Source organism: Ptiloglossa arizonensis, chromosome 12, assembly GCF_051014685.1.
Source record: "Ptiloglossa arizonensis isolate GNS036 chromosome 12, iyPtiAriz1_principal, whole genome shotgun sequence".
Lineage (NCBI taxonomy): Eukaryota > Metazoa > Arthropoda > Insecta > Hymenoptera > Colletidae > Ptiloglossa > Ptiloglossa arizonensis.
This window is the reverse complement of record NC_135059.1, coordinates 7,268,507-7,290,770: the sequence shown is the minus strand read 5'-3', so window position 1 is coordinate 7,290,770 and position 22,264 is coordinate 7,268,507. Positions and strand designations below refer to the sequence as shown.

General features: G+C 42.6%; 1 protein-coding gene across 2 annotated transcripts in view; it reads left to right on the top strand.

The window, feature by feature from the left end:
- Alpha-man-iib (alpha-Mannosidase class II b) overlaps positions 1-22,264 on the top strand; it is a 198,541-nt gene that overhangs the window by 95,630 nt on the left and 80,647 nt on the right. Inside the window, exon 1 of one of the 2 annotated variants that reach the window (XM_076324278.1) lies at positions 1,490-1,554. The exons of the other annotated variant lie outside the window; for it this stretch is intronic. The gene's annotated coding sequence lies outside the window, so the exon portion shown is untranslated. Of the gene's footprint in view, positions 1-1,489; positions 1,555-22,264 lie in introns of those variants that run through there. 2 annotated transcript variants of the gene reach the window in all.

Sequence of the window (22,264 nt, the reverse complement as noted above, 5' to 3'; positions counted from 1 at the left end):
AATTGTAACGCGCAACGAACGCTACGATTCTTTTCATATTTTCCGTGCCGCTTGACGAAAGTTCGAAGCTCTTCTTCGGGTAGAAAAGACTCGTTCGATTTTTACGTGTACGACGACGACGAGATCCCTGGTGGAACGAGGAACGTTCGTTGTTGCGCGAACGAATCGTTTACTTTAAGAAGATTGTGTCATAAATGGTTCAATTACCAAAGAAGAGTTATCGTAGTGTCCCGGGCTGTAATGTTCATATCGAAACATCTGTCTTCTGGAAATTACTCGCTTTAGAAGTATTTGGAACATTTCGTTTTTCGGTGAAACACGATTTTTTTAGACCGTATAAATATTTTAGTAAATTATGTATTCTACATTTTGGAAAATGAAATTATTTTACGAACAATTCAATAATTATTCCCTCGACGATCCCTTCGAAGAACGAACGATCCGAGGCTACAGAAATCTCGAACATTTATCATCGTGCAGAATTTCAACGCAAAATGTCAATTTTTTTTTCTTCTCGACGGACGAGAAATTATGTTTATCGGACTGCGCAACACTCTTACGAGTTACCGTGCCTTTGTTTATCATCTTGTGTCTCTTGACACGGAGGAAGACAACGACTTGCGCAATTTCCCGAGCGAGACGAGATAATCGAGACGCGGTGATTTTAATCGCCGCTCGTCTTTCGGAGTCTTATCGGTGAAAGTTCGAGAATCGCGCTGTTTTACGCGAAGATCTCTCGCAGCTGTTCGGGTCATCTCGTCATTAAACGGGATTGAGTTTACGATGCTCCCGATGGTAAATTATACGAGTCTATCGGCAACGATGGTGTTTTCTCGGTGGAAAAAGTTTCTCGTCGAATGAACCGACTCGAAAGTTTTAACGGTAATAATATAAGTTGTCCGTTATCTTTCATCGGAACGCGCGTGCTTCTTGGATTGGAATTGGATTTTTCCATGTTTGGAGAAAAATCACTGGGAGGATTACACACGTGTTGTTGACACCTACACACGTGTTGTTGACAACTATCGAAAGGATAATAATATTTGTCGAATGTTGCGAAACGAATTGTAAATTACAAAGAAGGGATCGAAAAGAAAATATTCAGAGAATAAGAAAGTGTTAGTTTAATTTTTCAAATATACGAGGCAAATGATATAAAAATTGAACGGTGGAAATGGTAGATAAAATAATACGAAAAGTTATCTTCATTTTAACGTACAGTTTATTTTTACGTAACTGTTGCTTAAATGATTAAGTAAATCAAATTTTCGATCACCTTCCTTATTATTGGAGAAATATCTCTGTTTACGATTCTTCATCGACTGTTACGTAGCGTCGTTATTCTGCCTAGCTCCTTGGCGCGTTGTTTATATTGTATGTCAGTGCTTCGATATTTCAAGATCGAGCAGAGGACTTTGTCCAACACGACATTTACGTAGTATCGTCAGTTCGTTCTTACGCTTCGGACGACGACTATCTATCGTCATCGATTCGACTCTTGCATCGACGATTTCGAACGTTTCGTCCATCTTGGATATCATTTGCAACATTCGGGTAATTTTTGTACCTATTTCTGTATAAATATCTCAAAAATTCGATTGAAATCACCAGTCCTCATAACAGGACTGTATTACTATTCTATATTACCACGTCTGTGTAGCAATGTATTATATTATAAACAACTTGAAATGAGTAACAGTTTCGAAATTCAATGGTGTACATTTTTTATATATCCATTTTTAGTATATATTATTAAATATAAAATATATTACATTAAATATAAAAATATATTATTTTCAATATATACACTCTTATTTTTACTCACATTCTTTACGGACAGTGGCTCGTATTCGTAAGCAGAACGCGATACAATCTTTGATACAGTTTCTCGCGAATATCTCGAAAATTAACAACCGACCACGGTAGGTATATGTACGGGGGAGAATTTGTCGCAAACGATATCCCCGATAAGGTGTTTCAATGCGATGGAAATCGGAGCTGTGTACCGTGTTTCGAATAATTATCGAAAAAGTAAACCGGTAGATTTCGCGAAAAGGAAACGGGATGCGGAAAGTGTGTTTTCTTAGGGGGACTCAGCGACGGGTTACTTTGGGGGGAAAAATAAAGCAGGGAGGTCTTTGAAGTTCTGGAACGCAATTTACGCTGGACGGCCGGTGATATGAAGTTTTATTAGTTCACAGATGGCTTCCCGGGAAAATTCCACGGTGAACGAATGAGAAATCTGAATCCCGAAACAGGCAGCGCCGGGTTTAGGATTTCAAAAGCTTTCGCGAAAACGAAATCGGAGGGAAAGTGGTCGCGGACGTTCATAGCCGAACGATCGGCTTCGTGGATACAGGACGGTTCAAAATATGTGTCATCTGTGCTTTAAATATGTACCGTGTACCCTCGAAACACCATAAACGGTGTCCAAAGATCGTCGAACGAGCCACCGAAATATTTACCGCTTGTCGCGTAATTTTATACGAACAGCGTAACGTGACTCGCGTTAAACGAAATAATCGTTGTAACGAAAATAAAGTTCGCTGTTTTATTAGTTATAGTTCTATTTTAACGAATGTACGAGGTGTCCTAGGATTGAAGGGTAAATCGCTGCTAGTGTGCACGTGTTTGAGAACGAACTTCGAAGAGAAACGAATTTTGTCTGCGTTTAAAGATCAAAGGTACCAATTTCCAATTATTCATCCTTCGTTTGGAAATACTTTGTACACTTTGATTTTAAGACTCGAGAATGAAGAAATCTCACGGCTTCGTTTCTCTTGTAATACGAAAACTTCGAACGCGCCGTTTAGAACACCTTATACAAGGGAACCGAGTAAACCGAACTTCTACAGCAAATTAGCCACTTTCTCTTGGAAGTAAAAGTTGCGAAGTTTAGCTACAAGTTTATTTGGCAACGAAGTACTCCCGGGCTATTCAAGAGGAAGTTACAAATTCCTATTTCAAACGTCCTGTACAATCTGAAAACCAACCGAGCTGCACTCCGATGGTAAAATAGCCACTTTCTTGCGAGTTCTGAACTTTCAAACTTCTAGCAGACCGTTATTAGGCAGCAAATTCTAATCTGAATAATTGCAATCGCACGTTTGGTACGTCCCGTAACCGACTGAACTACATTGTGGATCGCAAATAGCAACTTTCTCGTGAAATTAAAAATAGACAGGTGCAGCTACTCTAGTCTGGGTCTACGAAGCACCCTTGCCAAAAAAAAAAGAAACTTGGAAACCTCGTTTCGAAATACCGTGGTAATAAATTAGCTGCTCTTTCGCAAGACGAAATTTGAGAGTCTCGATTGGGTTGCTACTCGTCGGTGAATAACTGATCTAAAAGAGACATCGGGTACCAAGAGTCAGCGAAGGAAAATCACAAGATGGTTAGAAAAATTTCATCGATCGTTCCTTAAGACAGAATTTGCCTCAATGCTCACTCCATGAATCTATCTTGCACCGTGTTGTATACTGAGGGTTTTATCGCGATAATAAAAGAAATAAATTCTTTTAAATTGAATTTAAAAGAATTAAACGTTAACAAAATTTGCAACCACACAGTTGAAACGACCTGTACCGACTGAACTACATTGTAGGTAGCAAATAGCCACTTTCTCGTGAAATTAAAAATAGACAAGTGCAGCTACTTTACTCTTCGTCGAAGCACTCTTGCTAAGAAAACAACTTGGAAACCTCGATCCGAGGTACCGTGATAGTGAATTAGATACTTCCCGGCGAGATAAAATTTAAGAAGCGAATCACCGTTTCCGTAAGTCTATTTAAACATAGCAAACCAATTACACAGTTTAAACTGTATCTACAACTATATTTACATTCATCGACTCACACTGTCAAACACACTCGTACCGCTTCACACCTTCTCGTTCGCTAAATACGGTAAACAAATTTCACAACTTAATAATTGATAAAACAATCCAACGAATCGCAATATCGATGACTCTCACGCGATCGTGCAGTCACACGGTCAAACACACTCGTACCGCTTCACACCTTCTCGTTCGCTAAATACGGTAAACAAGTTTCACGACTTAATAATTGATAAAACAATCCAACGAATCGATTTACGAAACGAATAATTTCACTACTTGAACTACGATTAATAAAACAAATCCAACGAAACGCAATATCGACGACAGCTTCGCACCTTGTTCTCGAAACACGTGAAACGTCAATCGTACGGTTCACGACCCCTAAAATTCTTACAACCTTCTATACGAAACACCGCTATATAGAATCCGAGAACGCACCGAATCGAACGTTAATAGTAAAATGATCGTTCTCACGGCAGACTGGTACTTGGCGACGAAGCGTGAACCCGCACACACGAAGCCAGCAGCAACCCCTTTGCGAAGCACCCAGCACGGTCCAAGAACCGCTGAACCAGACGACAGTATTTCATGGCGGCGAGTCGAAATTCGTTTTTCTCGCTCGGTCGACGAGGTTTCGAGCGTCGCGTGTCGCCGAGGGTGACGTCCAAGGGGACGCTTGCTCCCGGTGTCTGGAAACGAAGGCGCACGACCTCGCAATTTAGGATCCCTACCCACCGTGTCTGTCCCTCCGTCTCACCCCACCCCCCCATTTCTCGCCAAAGCGAAGACTACATTTCGCAATTTGCTTAAGCAAACCTTTCTGGAAATTCATATCCGTCGTTCGTTCGTCTGGTCGTCTTCTTCGGGGCTCCCTCGAAACGCTTCCCGTGTTTCACCCTTGCTCGATATCTAAGCCGAATATCGTCTACTCCTTCTAACCACCCTGGTCTACCCTCTCTATCTATCTCTGTCTATCTTTGTCTATCTCTGCCTATCTCTGCCTATCTCTGCCTATCTCTGTCTATCTCTGTCTATCTCTGTCTATCTCTGTCTATCTCTGCCTATCTCTGTCTCTTTCTGTCTCTCTCTATCTCTCTCTATCTCTCTCTGTCTGTCTCTGTCTATCTCTGTCTATCTCTGTCTCTCTCTATCTCTCTCTGTCTATCTACGTCTATCTCTATCTTGGACTTATTCTATCTCTGTCTATCTCTCTCTATCTCTGTCTATCTCTATCTGAACTCTATCTCTCTCTATATCTTTCTGTCTATCTCTGTCTCTCTCTGTCTATCTCTGGCCAATTACTTTTGGATTTTCCCGGCCGTCGAAGCTACTTTTTAATCTCGCCTGTTTAACATCACGGCGAGTTCGAGTTCACCTGCACCGTGATGAAAGTTTTCACGGTCGTCGGAGGGACGATGCGAAAATTATATCGGTTAACACTGTACCCGATCTGCCATAAGTCGCGGATACCGGAACCGTTCGTACGTACTTGCGTGTTTACGCTCGAGTAAGTTGTATTCGATGAAGATACGAGGGTCGTTTGAAAAATTTCTTAGAAATGTTCCACTTCGAGTGGTAAATTGTTTTCGTTTTGCAACATAATCTATCTCAAGTTCGATGCACTTTATCCAGGGCTTTTCTACCAGTTTGGAAATCTGCTCGTTAAAAATATTCGAAATAGCTATTGAGTTGTTCGGAAAGTGATTTCGTTTTCCAAAATGGAAAATGTATAATTTAATCGAATGTTTGTACACTCTGAAAAAATCGTGTTTCATTTTCATAAAAAAATCCAATATTTACTATATTTACCGTTCGTGTGTATTCGACCACTCGTTGCACGAACGTTTGATAGAGAAGTGAGAATTGATTGTTACAATCGAAGAAGTTAATGTCGTGTAACATTAGCAAATATTTATTACGGAAGAGTGCAATTTTCGAATATACGCGACTACGTTCCGTTGATGAATCTTTATTGCATCAAACGCACGAGTTGATACTTTTCAACGATAGTGTCTGTAATCTGGACAGCATTTTCGATGCTGACGGACATTAATTCTCTGGATGTGGACAGAACTGAACCAGGACGCATCAGTTGTTCGACTTCAATGAAAGAAACGCGGATTAGGTATGCAACGAGTATGATTTCATTTAATTTTTCCCTTATTGGAGAAGACATAGAAAAAATGCACGGTAACCTTTTCGTGAAAAATTTAATTCTCTTCGAGCTTTAATCGCGACAATTTTTAGTAATATTTTTCGGCAATACTTTTACACGTACACGTGAAACGAATACTTTCAGTGACTTCTCCCTTTTTTTAACAGTTGAAACACGACCGGACGGTTTTCGATCGCGTATCGAACATAAATGTTTGGAAATTTTTCTCGATTACTTTAGTTTCGTTCTTTGTAGGTCGGGAAGTAAAAAGGCGAGTACGTCGATAACGTCGTTTCCGAAGCTGTAAGTTTACAGTCGGAAAAGTTATCTTCCTGTTGGTTTCCAGACACAATGTAACGAATTTAGTCGTAACTGTACAGAGCGAAGTCACGTAACTGGAACAAGTCGTACCTCCTTGTTGCATTCGAAATTTCATTCTCGATTTATTTTCGTCGTCTCGTTTTCGGTTATACTGCGAACACCGTCCCGCACTGTATAAGTTTGAGATTGCTCGAAACATTTTCTTTTCCTGCAAGCTTCTCTGCCATTTTCTCGGATGGTCTTTTCTCTTTCCGTTGGGATGGATTTCTCTGTCCCCTTTTCGAATTTCAAAGTATAATCAGAACTCCGTCAGTCGAGGTCGACTTCTGCCCGGTCTGGAGTCTGAGCATATACCGGGTGTCTTCGGGTTAGAAACATCATTTTAATAAACATAATTCCGAAGAAAATGTTCTACATTTTCGAAATATTTATTAACAGCTACTAGGTGTTACCACAAAATGGAACGTAACTCGTGTTACGATCGAGAAACGGGTCGAGTTTTCGGGGAAAAAATAGCAAAAAAATAACATTCTAAAATCTGTGTTTAGTGAAATTTCCTTTGCAATAATGAGATACTTTGTACGTGCTCGTTTGTAACGAACGAAACGAACGATTTGGACGTAATTTGTGCGGCTCCAGGGTACGCGAGAAGAATTTTTCCCTTCAAATTTGCAACGCGACGGTATCTTTTTTATAAAGATCTCTTCGATGATCTTGAGAGTAAAATCGATCAAACTTGAACGTTTCGTTTCGAGTCGAGAGACAAGAAAGATACTTCCTGGTGTAAATATTGATACAATTAAAAGAAAAAGCCAGTAACGTGATTGCAGTAAGAAACGTAAAAATAAGAATATTTACATACTCACGATACGTAATCGTGCATACCCTATAATCAGAATTATTAATACGTTACTAATTTCGTTTAAACCTACACTTTTTCCCGAATCTTCCATCGATACAATACTGTTACATATATTCCAACCACGATTGGTTTTTGACTTTAAACCGATCTCGAACTCCAGACTTTCGAACGAAAGATGAAACTCGGGACACCCTGTGTACTGTAAATAAAAATGGATATAGTACTCGGCATGCTTTAGGACGGTTCTCCCCGAACGAGACTCCTCGGTATCAGAGCGCGAGGGGAGAAGCGCGCGATTGCGGATTCGATTTTCTCGCAATTCGATTCTCCATCGAATTTCTAATCCGATCCCCGGCTCGTCGGAAATACGTTTGTTTCCCCGGGTCCCCGACACGGTCTCGAGTTCCGCGCTTTAGGAATTTCCAATAGGAGAAACCAGCAGCTCCTCCAACCCGGCTCCTTATGCTGATGAAATTGAAGTGGTGGGCGTCTACCAGCGAAATATAAATAATATCCGAGCCTGGTTGATCGTATATCGAATTTTCAGGTCGATCGTCCGTGGACCCCCATCCTTTCTCACACTTTGTTTCCCTTCGTTTCTCTTCGTTTCTTCCTCTTTGTAGCACCACCCCTTGTTTCTCTCTGTTTGTCTCTATTGGTTTTTTTCCACTTCTCACTTTGTTTCTCTCTATATCTCTCACGTTGTTTCTCTCTATTTCTCTCTATATCTCTCACGTTGTTTCTCTCTATTTCTCTCTATATCTCTCACGTTGTTTCTCTCTATTTCTCTCTATATCTCTCACGTTGTTTCTCTCTATTTCTCTCTATACCTCTCACGTTGTTTCTCTCTATATCTCTCACGTTGTTTCTCTCTATATCTCTTACGTTGTTTCTCTCTATATCTCTCATGTTGTTTCTCTCTCTTTGTCCCCGCTGGGCTTCTTTCTCCCCCTTTGTTTCTCTCTATTTATCTCTATTGGTTTCTCTCTATTTCTCCCACTTTGTTTCTCCCTATTTTTCTCTATTTCTCTCACGTTGTTTCTCTCTATTTCTCTCTATATCTCTCACGTTGTTTCTCTTTATATCTCTCTCTATTTCTCTCTATATCTCTCACGTTGTTTCTCTCTATTTCTCTCTATATCTCTCACTTTGTTTCTCTCTACTTCTCTCTATATCTCTCACGTTGTTTCTCTCAATATCTCTGTACTTCTCCCTCTGTTTCTCTCTTCGCCCTCACTGGGCTTATTTCTCCCCCTTTGTTTCTCTCTATTTCTCTCTATTGGTTTCTCTCTCGATTTCCCTCTATGTCTCTCTATTAGTTTCTCTCTCGATTTCCCTCTATTTCCCTCACATTGTTCCTCTCTATTTCACTCGGGTTGTTTCTCTCTGTATCTCTGTACTTCTCCCCCCGTTTCTCTTTCTCTTCGGCCCCACTGGGCTGGTATCGGTCTCTCGCGGTGTTTTCCGATTAACGCCCACAGAGTCCGAGACGAATCCATCGGGTCGTTGGTGTTAAAACATAACGTGAACAGTGTGGAAAGTTAACGAAGCGCAAGTTGTTCGGTCGACGCGTTAACCCCCCTCCCTCCAACCCCCCTCGATCAACGCGCGCTATTATATTTCGCGCGAATTGTTTCGTCCGCGCACGCGAGTCTTCCGATTCCTAGGAATAATTATACACACCAAGTATTCACGGCGCGTTAAATTCAGATTTCAATTAAACTTTCATAACGGTTTAATAAACGGTGTAATTTCACGCCCGGCGCGGGAGACATTAAAGCGCCGAGTTAATTAAGTTCGAATCGGATCCATGGTTCTCTCTACGTGGCTTCGTTTTTCTTTAACGCGCACGCGCCCACGCCTATCGCGGAAATGCAATGCGTGGTGCATTTTTAATACGAAACGTTTCCCTCGTGAACCGTCCGGGCTTAAACGATCCTACGTACACGCGGAGGTTTTGCGGCTGCGTTTAACGCTAGGCTCGGTCGACTGTCTTCCTCGAGAGTGCTTTTCGCGAAAAGGACCAAAGAGGAAGACGGTCCTTTAACCACACCGAGTAAACTCGGATAAACCTTCGCGCGCCCGTTTAACCATTTCCAGAACAATTCTTTTATTTCCTGTAAATAAATATCCGGACCGATCGCAGTACCATTGATACGTCTTTGTCGTACCGAGATCGTGCACATCGAGAGGGAAACGAATTATACAGAGCGAAGAAAGAACGATAGGGAAAGAAACGAGAACGGAAGGTTCGCGCATAGAAATAAAATGAAATTGTAAGCGAGGCACAAAGCGAGATAGGTTTAACTGTACGCGGTTATTAATCCAACTTTGTTCGAGTACATCGACTCGTAACGTTTATCGAGCTTGTACAGATGTGTTGATCGTACGAGAAATACTGGACGATTCGATTACGAATATTTAATCGCAATGTTTAGCGTTTCCCTTTACGTTGCAATATTTAAAGTAAAGATATACACTCTAAAAAAATCGTGTTTCATTTTCACCAGAAAACAAAATGAAACGACTTTCAGAATAATCCAATAGTATCTACCGCACACCAAAGTGACAAATAAATGTTGTCACTGATAACCCAGTAGATAAATATGATGTTAAACTTCCTGAGCAAAAAAAAAGTATTTAAAATAATTTCAAACGTATCACTCGGTCCAGATTCTCAAGAAGTTAGTCAAGATACTTGTCAATTTTATAGAAGCTACGAAAAATAATGTTCATCGTTATTGTTCAATGATTATCGTCAAATGGACCAACACCCGCGCGAGAAACTCCGCAACGAGAAGTCTTCTGTTCTCATCGAGAGAAAAATGATGAAAAAGTCGTCATCCTCGAGCGGATCATCGTAACGATCTCGTAACGTTCGAAACGATCGCGGTGTAGCCTATTTCCGCGGGAATTTCCATCGGAAAATTCATCGAGATTCGTCGCGGGGATGAAACAAAAATCCCGTACGATATTTTCAGGGGACGCGATTATTCGAATAATGGGAATTATGCGGCGACACGAGAGCATCTTGCGAATTTCCCGCTCACCGATAGATGATATTTTCGCGGGGCGACGAGAGATGGAAGGGAGGCGATTACATCGCGGGGAAATCCGATAACGAAGTCCTTTCCTCCGGGGATTACAGGGAACCGCTTGGCTGCCTTTTGTGCAGCCGGGAAAAGCAGCGAGCTCTCTAGAAGGCTGCTGGCCAAAGAGAGACAGACAGAGAGAGAGAAGAAAAGAGAGAGAGAGAGAGAGAGAGAGTCCCAATCGCGCATGGGTTTACTTATTCTTTACGCTCGATGAAATCGTTCCGCTCCGGCGATCGCGTTTTCGCGGACCGCCTCTGGAAAAAATCCCGAGACGATTTCTCGTTTCGTCGATGGTGGTGGTGGTTCCAATCCGAGAAGAGGGATGCTCGGTGATCCTGGTTGACGTGTCCTTTGCCAGGAAGAATTCTGTTACCGTTTTCGGTGGAGTCGTAAATTTAAAATGAAATTCGCCCGAATTGTAAAATTCAACAGTTTTTCAAAAAGAGAAAAAGAGAGAGAGAGAGAGAGACTCGTGGCAACACGTTAACGCCTTTGTCCAAACGTTACCCAAACACTGACGATTCGAACGCGTTCAAGAGGAGGTGGATGCACTTTTTGACATTGCGTTACAACGAATTAAGTTCGCGGCTCGGTTTTTGCTCGTTACAACGGTGTTGAAAGTCGGCCAGACCGTCGAGAATTAGTACGCCGGTGTAATTAGACAGCGCGCGAAACTGCGCCGCGTTCGCAATCGAGGATTTCTCGAAGTCAGCTTGGGAAAACGGTGGTGGGGGGGAAAAACGAGGGGGTCGGGCGGGGGTGGCGGCAGGAAATTATCTCGTTACGCTCGGGCCTGGATTAAAACGAAATTCCGCTGAAACGCGCATTAGCGGGAGAAGTTTCGGATTTCTTGCCGGGGAACAGAGTCGTTCGTCATTTCTGGTCCTTCGCGCGAGCCTCCTCGTAGCTGGCAGAATTGTAACGCGGTGTAAAGGAATTACGTTAATCTACGGACAACTGAGACGATTCCTCCTCTGTATGACCGGAACGAAACTGTCCCTCGTCGTCGATTCGAATTTATTCGGCGATTGAAAATTGAAATTTTCGTATCGCTTGTCACCGTGGCGAGTATCAGAAACTGATCCGGCATGGTTTGATTTTAGAAATAATGAGAATTTGAAAAATGATTTTTCTTTCGTTTCTTTTCTATTTTCTCGTCAGTGTTTCGAGCGAGTTGTAGTTTGTACTTATTCCGCGCGACAAACGATACAAAATTGAAAAAGAATCGCGCGTCAGGAGCGAACCGTTCCCTCGCAAAAGATCGTCAATGTTTCGACGAATTGGATCGTGCGGAGAGGCCCCACTTCGACTATTGGGCGGAGCGTTCCCCCCCACTCCGTTGAGCATCGACGAGGCGCGAAGTGGGCCACGGTCGCGTTCGTGCTCCTCCTTCAATCGAAGATTCTCCGTTGTTCCGCGCGAGCGAGCTCCAACGCCGAGTATTGTAACGTCGAGTTCCAAAGGCGGTTGAATTAATAGTTCAATTAATTACGGGCGGGCGCGGAGCAGCGTAATGAGCACGTCCACGTTGGAAATTCGAGTTTCATCGTGCCGGAGCTATCCGGTTACCGTATCGTTCGTTACTCGCTCGGTAACGATATCAATGGGAGTTCAGCGAGAGTAAGCTGACTTGCCATCGCCACGCGCCACGGGTAGAGAGAGAATCTGTTGCGAGTAAAAGAAGTTGTTCGTCGTCGGCCGCGGACCACCTTTATTCTCGAATGCTCGCGTGACACCATGACAATGAAGTGAATGCATACCAGTTCCTTTGATCCTAGTCCACCGCCCCACCCCATTGTTCCCGGGCGTCTCATTGTTCCCTAAAACTTTCGAGCGTACCGACAATAAGAAGCGTGTGTACGCTACGCCGAGTGGAATGCCGTGTCCTAGAAGACTACATTTGCGTATTAATTCTCCCTGTGCCGGTAGCTGCGTTAATACCCGCCTGCATCCGTTTATGTCTGCTCGGCTACGTTCACTGCACCGAGTCTCAGGCTTGTTCCACTGGTTGTTGGGTTTTACGACTCTCCGCGAGGAGAAAATGCTTGATGGCGAGCTTGAAAGATGTTTAGGTTTTGTCGGAGCTTGAATATTCAGACACAAGGGGGAAAACCGGAGGAGAAGTTCACTAATGCGAGAGCACCAAAGACGCTTTGGCCGGACGAACGACACGGATCGTTTTAACTAGCGCGAGGGTTCCTGGATCTTTTCAGATCCAGGATATCGGTCACGTTTAAACTCACGCGTCCCTGGATCTTTCTAGACCCCGGATATTGGTCTCGTTTGAACTCGCGCGTCTCTGGGTCTCTTTAGACCCCAGATATCGGTCTCCTTATTATTCACGCGTCTATGGGTCTTTCTAGACCCCCGGATATCGGTCTCGTTTAAACACACGCGTCCCTGGATCTTTCTAGACCCCGGATATTGGTCTCGTTTGAACTCGCTCGTCTCTGGGTCTCTTTAAACCCCCAGATATTGGTTTCCTTAGTATTTACGCGTCTATGAGTCCTTCTAGACCCCAGATATCGCTCCAGTTTGTACTCGTGTGTCTCTGGGTGACCAGAGTAGTATGCTACTGGCTAAATTCGTCGCATCTAGAGGGTGTCCCAATTATCACAGGTCAATTTACTCTTTGAATAAAACTCAAACGATTCGAATAATCTTGATATTTTTTTTCCATTTAAAAGTACAAACTCGAGAGATAATAACGAAACAAGATATCTTCCAAATTGTCGCTTCAACTTTTTTTACAAACTACCGATCTTTTCCCAACATTTTTCACGACGTTTTCGCACGATCGGAATTTTTCGTAATACGCCTGAATAATTTTCACGCGTTCTTTCACTATGTACTTTTCCACGATTAATTTCCCGTCTGTCTAGACGACACAGGTCGAGTTTCGGGTTAATCGGTTGGATGTTTGAAAAATGGCGCGAAATTCAAATCGACCGGTGACGATTGGGACACCCTCTACCAGTCGAGGCCTGCGTTCGGTTTCCTCCTCTTGCTCTTGTACTGTTCCAAGTGTCGATTAAACAATATTATACGGTACAATTGAAATTTATCAAGCAAGTCGTATATGTAAAACATTGTGCCGTTGTTAATCCGATTGGATCCAATTTCCGTCCAGTCGAGTGTCGCGATGCGAATTGACCGGAGAAAAAAGAAAATACAGTCATTCTCTTTTCGAGACACCTCTTCTTTGCAGTGACAAACGGTACGTTAATTGTATCTCCGTTGACGGTCGCGATTAAATTATGGCCAAGAAAACTCAAACTTGTACCTTGCGGGAGGATTAAAGCAGCTCACGTTCTAAAAGGATTTCACGTGTGTTTGCGTCCCTCCGATCTCTTTATTCAGGCGCGAAAAAAGGCAGACACCTTTTCTAATGAAGCACGTATGCTCTTTTCGAGCACGTAACGTTGGTCGTTGAAAATTTCGAAAATACACGGCTCCTTGTCCGTGAGAAAACATGTCCCGGAAATCTCGAGAAACGTGCGACCCGGTTCTTCCGTTCGATGAAAAAGAACATTCGGCGAGAAAACTGGTAAAGGAGCGATCTAACCTTTTCGGCTTGGGACCGGACCCTTTGGGTTCGTTCGATCGAGTTAAGGCAAAGTGCAGCCTTTGCGAATAAACAACAAGTAAATAAATAAATTATCACTCTCGTTGCAAAGTCTACGAGAAATTGGAACGAACCTTTCGATCGGTAGCCGTGATCGAAGTTGCGCGAAACACTCGAGATTCCGACATTGAGAGAGAAATACAATATTTGAAATTTGCAAAACCATATCGTGGAAAATAAATCGAGAAAAAGTTAACGTGGACAGCAAATCTATGGTGGAATTCCTCTCGTATAAAACTAAAGGAATTTTTACAGAACAGAAGTATTAGCGAGTAAACTCGTAACGCAAGATGGATGAAAATATAGCGTTTGAAATTACCTGTCCGATAATTTGAATTCCACTGGAGATTCTATTCGTTGATTAAAATATCGATCCTGATGAATTCTGAAGGTAAATAATTCTGGATAAGAATTCTATAGTTGTGTATTTTTTTTACCAAAAAATAATAGATCGTTTCGTTTCGCTCTTTTGGTAAAAGGGAACGCATTCTCGTGCGATTCCCTCGTTTCGAAAATGGCTGCCACGGATCCTTCTTAAGACCCAGCGTCGACCGTGTTCCCCGATATTGTTGCTACGAGGCAGAGGAGATTACTTAAAAATTGCTCGATTAAAGGAACGTGGGCGAGTTCCACGCGAGGGAACATCTGCGACGAGTAGCACACTGAAAAGGAAGCGGAATAAAGAAAGGGGGGAGGGGCAAAAGAAAAAAAAGAAAGGAAAGGAAAAAAAAAAGTGGGCGACCCAGCCGGAGGAGAGTAATCCCGGAAATGCCTTTGCAAATCAGAGCGAGAGCGCGCCTCTTATTTCTGTCAGCTCGAACAACCATCCACTTTTCCCTCCTTTCTCTCTGGCTCCGTTCCTGCTTTCCCGGAGTTTCTCGAGGTGTCTCGATTCCTCGAGGAGGGAGCTCCAAGCAGGCCAGGAGAATAGAGAGAGGAACGAGGGTATGGAGGTCCTTTGAGAAACCTCCTCTGTTCTCGTGTAATCGAAGTATGGAGCCCTTTATGCGAGCGTATAGAAAATATATAAGGGCCCTCCGCGTACTGGGCTAACGAGAACACCGCGTGAAGTGTTATCCACCGATTTTAACGTAACTTTGTTGCTCGAGCGTTCGCGTTAACAAGTTGAGTGCAACGGTGGTCACTGGTAATCGGTGTACCAAACTTGCAACGTTTCTTTAACATTTATCGTACCTATATATACTATGTTTTCTTCGATACGGTTCTATGACCATTGGAAGTACGTAGCTCGTAATTTTCTGGCGCGTTTTGTTGATAATTTCGAGCAGCAAGAAGAAAAGAGAAAGAAACTTAAAAAGCTACCGAATTATCTATGTAATATTCTCTGTGTAACCGAGTTGCACGACGAGTCGAAATTAATTCGGTGTACTTCTCTCCAATTGGGAAAACCATCGTAATTTAGAATTGAAATTAAAATTCAATGACTCTTTCTTGTAAGACGCAAACATACGTACACGAAATGTTGAAACGAAAATGCTCCGTTTGAAATTAATCACACGAAGGATTTCATCGAGACGCTAGTTTCTGGTATCAGAAAAGCTTCGAGTGGAAAGTTTCGTGTCAAACTGCCCTCTGAATTTTAAGAAACGTGTCTATTAAATTTCTATTCGAAATTACATACTTTTCCAACTATTTACAAACCGTGTGCAAGGAAACGTAGATTCGTCTGTAATTGAAAAACCCTGAACGAAATCCCAGTGGCTGTATATTCATCGAGTAACCGTGAACATTTGTTACAGTCAATTGGAATCAGATTTAGCGGGCGCGATGGACAGAAGGTACTAATGCCGACGAAAACAGGGAACCGGCTCACCGGTTAGAAGTCCGCGTAGAGCGGAGATTTCTCATTAGCTCGATTAGTATTTGGTCGGAAGCATGACCAGAGGCATGCAGCTTGTCGCCACGGTTGCTCGTCTACGGTTATCCGCGTATTGTAATCCTCTCGGACCGAGGGCCTCTGCAGGAGCATTCCTGTGGAGTTCAATTAGAGGGTTTCGGCTCGTTACACGCGAACGGAGGTGAAAACCAATACTCCGTCACTTGGTCCGGCCGTATTAGAACCCTGGCGTCTAATTACATTGTGCGCCGCGTTGATGAAACGGTACCTGTGCCCAGAGATATAGATTCCTCGAAAATTGCACCCACTTTGCAAGAGTGCACCTGACCGAGGTAATTCGAGCAGAACCCGGTACGGCCAATAGAGTTTCTGCCGGGTACTCGAGTACGGGTTACTCGCGAGATACACGGGTATTTTATTATGCAGAGGGTATTCCGGATCTTTCCCTGAAACTTGGACACCACGCTCCGCAAGTAAGAAGAAAGTGTCGCGCGAACGTAGACTCTTCGTAACCAATTCTCTATCACTCGGTACGATAGTATCGGAATTACGTTAACGTCTAATTACATTGTGCATAGCGGTGATGAAACGGTACCTGTACCCAGAGATATAGATTCCTCGAAAATTGCACTTTGCAAGAGTGCATCTGAGCGAGGTTATTCGAACAGAACCCGGTACGGCCAATAGAGCTTCTGCCGGGTACTCGAGTACGGGTTACTCGCGAGATACACGGGTATTTTATTATGCAGAGGGTATTCCGGATCTTTCCCTGAAAACTTGGACACCACGCTCTGCAAGTAAGAAGAAAGTGTCGCGCGAACGTAGACTCTTCGTAACCAATTCTCTATCACTCGGTACGATAGTATCGGAATTACGTTAACGTCTAATTACATTGTGCATAGCGGTGATGAAACGGTACCTGTGCCCAGAGATATAGATTCCTCGAAAATTGCACTTTGCAAGAGTGCATCTGAGCGAGGTTATTCGAACAGAACTCGGTATGGCCAATAGAGCTTCTATCTAGAGATACTCGTGAGATGTACTCGTATTTTAGAGTGTAGAGGGTATTCCAAATCTTTTTCTCAAAATTTTTGACATCGTATTTTATGAGTGAATGTAAGAAGAACATTTTACACGAAATGAAAATTTTCAATGATTTATCGAGAAGTTGTTAGAAAATTACGAAACGATAACGAACCGGTGTTTCATCGATGTAGTATATTACCACAGTGTGGTATATTATTAGGTGAACTGGATAGTCTACTTGTTGAAATTTCTTCGTTAACTTTTACCGAGATTAATATTTCATACGCTGGAGGATTTTCTATCGAGATATCGTAAACCTGTGGTAATATTGTTACTTAATTTATGCGTCCAAGTGCTCAAGGATTGTTACCGATTAGGGACCATTGCTACTTAATCTTACGTTTGAGTTATCATAGATTCTTACTACTAATTCTCTGTGACTGAATAATTAGGAATCTATCTACTTATTTCCCATGTTCAACCAACCAGTATTTCTTCTCTGCAAGTTTCACCCTTTCTCATCGAAAACTATCGAAGGTACGAACAGATTTTTTCAAACAGATTCTAACGAAATTTTTGACGAAAAAATTCACGATGCACCCATTGGTAAACAAAATTCAAATATCATTTTTACCGCCATTATTTTGCAAATCCGCAGTAACTGTATTTATATAAAATTCACAGTCGGCTGGAAATATATTTTCATTTTTAACCGTCAACGCGTGCATCGTTGGCAATCGTAGCAAACAGGAATACGTATATATCGACAATTAACAACGAAAAGTGTACGCGTTTTTACCAATATCCCGTGAAACTAGTTTCACACGCATAATGTACAATGATTAAAAGTAATTTTCTCATTTTCTTCTCAATATTTCTCACCGGTGTACACGTCGGGCTAGCTCTGTCAACATTGTAAAGAATTTGCTTGAGAAACTTTCCCGCACCTCCGACAGTTTTCAAGATAGCATTAGAGCGAAACTTTGGAGGGTAGTTTCACCGCTTGAAGTTAAGTTTCCGTAGCTAAGAAAATACGTGTCCCTTATTTGTCTCTGCTCTGGAAGCCTTCGTCAAAATCGGCGCCGGACAGTTCCCAGGTGTTCCTTCCGAGTAGGAATTGTTGCTACCGTGTCCCTCGTGTCTGAATCGGTGGCAACCGAATGCTGAAATTCCCGCCAATTTCCCCTCGCGTTCGCGGAGAACGTCTCGAGATCTAAGCCCCTGGAACTTTTCCGTAAAATTCAATATTCTCCGCGAACGAGAGTTCAACGTATCGCTGGTACAATATCGATCGACAATCAAAGGAGAACACGTTTGATTACTGTTTCCCCGACGAATTCGTCAAATTCGACTCGGAGTCTGGATTACAGGGTGTCCCAATCGTCACCGGTCGATTTACATTTCGTATAAAACTCAAACGGTTCGAGTAATATTGATAATTTTTGTTTTATTAAAAAATACAAACTCGGGAGTTAATAATGGAACAAGATATCTTCTAAACAATCACCTCAGCTTTTCTTACATACCACCTCTTGTTTCCCCAAATTTCTCTCGACCTTCTCGCACAATAACAATTCTTCGTAACACGCTTGAATAATATTCCCGCGTTCTTTCACCGTGTACTTTTCCACAATTAATTTCCCATCCATCTAAAAGACGCAGGCTGAGTCTCGAGTCGATCGTTCCAACAATGAAAAACTAGCGGGAAATTCAAATTGACCGGTTACGATTGGGACAGCCCGTACCATCCTCTCATCGATCATCCCACGATCAGGGTGTCCCAATCATCACCGGTCGATTTACATTTTGTATAAAATTTAAACGGTTCGAGTAATCTTGATAATTCTTTTTTCCTTAAAAAGTACAAACTCGGGAGTTAATAATAGAACAAGATATCTTACAAACAATCACCTCAGCTTTTCTTACATACCACCTCTTGTTTCCCCAAATTTTTCACAACCTTCTCGCACAATAACAATTCTTCGTAACACGCTTGAATAATATTCCCGCGTTCTTTTACCGTGTACTTCTCCACGATTAATTTCCCATCCGTCCAGACAACGTGTGTCGAGTATCAGGTCGATCGGTCGGAGGTTGGAAAAATGGCGCGAAATTGAAATCGACCGGTGACGATCGGGACACCCTGTACGTTCTGTGACGCGATAAAGCTCGTTCCACGATCCGGTCGGGCTCTCTTCCAACAGTCTCCCACGACAAAAGCGAGCTCGTGGAAGTCGCGAGGATCCGCTGCACAATCCTCGACATCGTCGTCGCTTCGCTGCACAATAAGGCTGACTACTGGTATCTTCGGACAACGCGGTCCAACTTTTTACGAGGAGAACACATCCCGTCCATCCCCCCGATTCATTTCATCCGGAGCCGGTTGCACTTTTTCTCCTTGGACGGTGAAAAGAACCCACGTTGCCACGATAAAAACATCCTTACTCTTTTTCACTAGTGTACACCGGCTGTTATCGCAAACAATTCATCCGACAAATAGCACGAACGACCGGCACGGTTTATTTTAATTAATCGAACGCTTCGACAATTTCAGTTTCGCTACTGTTTAATACGCGATCGTGTAAACAATTAATCGGATAATAAATAGCGCAGCGGGCATACTTTAATTAGATACTTTAATTAATCAATTGTACCGTCCGTGTCGGTTTCGAACCTCCTCGATGCGTCATTATTGTAAAATCAACGTTGTCGTAAAATTAACAGCGACCGGTAATATTCTCCGGCGGTAAGTTTACTCTTTTCAACATTGTTTCAACTATGGAACAAATTGGACAGCGTTCAACTTTTTCTTTGCGAGAACGATTGAAATCTCTTTAGGATCTATTTCGAACATTTTTCAAATTAATCTGTTTGCTACTCAAGGTTTATTTATTACAGGGTGGGCAAACTAATTCGACCGCCTGGGTTAGTAGTTTTCAGAAAATGAAAATTTCTTTTCCATTGTTTCTTTGGAAAAATCGGAAAAAAATCGATATCTTTCGACTAGATCGACACAGAATAATTCGAAAGGGAGTAATCGTTATCGAAATATTTCCTTGAAATGAACAATAGCAATGGTATAGGCAGCGCGAACGGTCAATGTCAAGTTCCAAGGATTGTATTTATCAATATAAATACGCTACGCGGTCAACGGTTCGGCTGTGTTGTTTTCTTTTCGATTCATCGTTCAGTTCCAAGCCGAGAGTCACGCAGAGAACATCGTCACTGTTGTCAATGTTCCCGCCAAATTGTACCAAGTACTATATATTTCTTTATCTCGATTTTATGTTCTCATACGTGCAATCGCTACCCTATCGGACACACGAGATCCCCGCATATTATAATAAACTACGTACAGTGCTCAAGAAAGTATTTGCACGCTGTATTGTAAAAAAATTTTTACAATATACAATTACAGTAAGACTGATTTTAACGAAAGTTTTCTACGTGTACATATAGAGCCCAATAGTGCATAAATGTTCAGCCACGTTTCTTTAAGAAGGTGAAATCGAGTCTCGAAGGTTTCAATGTTCTTTTTATTTCTCAAATGGAACTTTTCTTGGTACTATCTTTTTCTTGATTCTATCGTTCTGTTGGAACCGGTAATATTTTAACCGGTACCGAAGTTTTGCTCTATTTCGGGCAATTACGAAATTGTATACTGGAAAAATCGAAGAGAAAGCGTCACTGCAAAGGACACATGGAACATTTGCACGCGTAGACGTTCCAGGGTGAACCGGAGAAGTTTCGAGAAGGGTTCGAGATCTGTTCAGATTCGTCGAACGTGAAGATTCCATGGCGAAAGTGAAACTTGATACGATTCCACGACAGCCGTGGCTCGAAATAAATTAAGAGGGTGTACCCGAGAACCACGGTCGCTCTATTTTCCTGATTATTTACGACGGTCTTCTTTGCATGACCGTTCCCAACCCCCCGAGAACTCCATCTCCACCCCACCGCCCCCCTAGAAATCGATTTACTACGTTCGTAGCTCCCTCCGCGCCTGCATCTCTGGCTCAAACCGGGACGTCTCGTGACGTCATCTTTCCCGTGATCTACAAACATCCCTGAGCTCTCGAGAGCAACCTCTCCGGTTGCCAGCGTTACCAACCCTTGGATCGGTGGTACGTTCAACCCCAGAGCGCGCATACGTTTCCTTAGAGGAGCGAGCTAGTTCATACGGGTCCCTTTGTTCAAACGGTTGGATGATTAGTGGCGAGTTATCGTGCTCAATTTTTTACGAATCGTTACTGTTATCCATTGCGATACTCGTAAGTCACGTCACGGTTGTCCAACTTGGTACACGCGAGTATAAAATACGGACAGAGTTTTCGAACAGATCTCGTCGATATTATTTTCTTCAAATTTACTTATAAATTTGAGCGGAGAATTTGGTTCGAATGGAAAGAAATTTGTTCATTATTAAAGTTTCCAAACACGTTGACTTCTCTGCCAATTTTCCATACTTGAGATAGACCTCGATATTTGTTCAAACGTAACGTAAAGAATGGAAAGACGCGATAATTTGTCGGTGTGTTTAAATTTACTTATAACTTTGAGCGGCAATCTGGTCCGGATGGAAAGAAATTTGTTCATTATTAAAGTTTCCAAACACGTTGACTTCTCTGCCAATTTTCCATACTTGAGATAGACCTCGATATTTGTTCAAACGTAACGTAAAGAGTGGAAAGACGCGATAATTTGTCGGTGTGTTTATTTCATAGTATTACTAACAACGGTAACGTTATTTGAAAGTTTATAATTACTGGGGTCAAGCTTCTTATTAAAGAAGTGTAAGTTTAGATTGTTTGTGTATTAGTTCGCCGTGAAGATTAAATAATCGTACTCGATACACCGTAGCATTGTTTCGAGCATTGTCATCGGTCGAAACAGACCCGAGTTCGGTCGAATGATCGTTAAAGGCGATCAACGTGGCCACGTGTTCGTATCGATGATCAAATAAAGAGAATATTGCGAGAGCCAACCATTGCTCCGAAGCGTATCACCATAACCGTGGAGGAAGTCCGAGATGTGCTCCGAGAAGAGTTTTTCAGGCACACCCCATATAAAACGCGCGATAAGTACATCCCGTGGTGAAAAGAACCAGCGGGAGGGTAGAGGGTGGCTTTGATTCATCGAGGACCACTTCTGGGAACACTTTTTTCTCCCTTGGCTCGTCTGTGCCGCGTCTACCAGTCGAGTCCCTATCCCCCGTCCCATTACCCTTCCCTACCGCCCTCTTCTCACCCTTACCTACTCCCTTTCTAGGCTTCGTTTCTCTATTCCATGTCAGAAGTTCAACGCGTGAAAAACATCCACCTTGGCAGCGACGCGAAACCATACTTCTGTCCCTGCTTCTTAACCTTATGACCGTGGCTGTTGGCACACATCTTCCTTTTTCCATAGTTTCTCTTCCGGAAGAGGGGAATTGAACCCTCCTCCGTGATTCAGGAATTGAACTGGTTCTAATTGGCGATTCAGAAG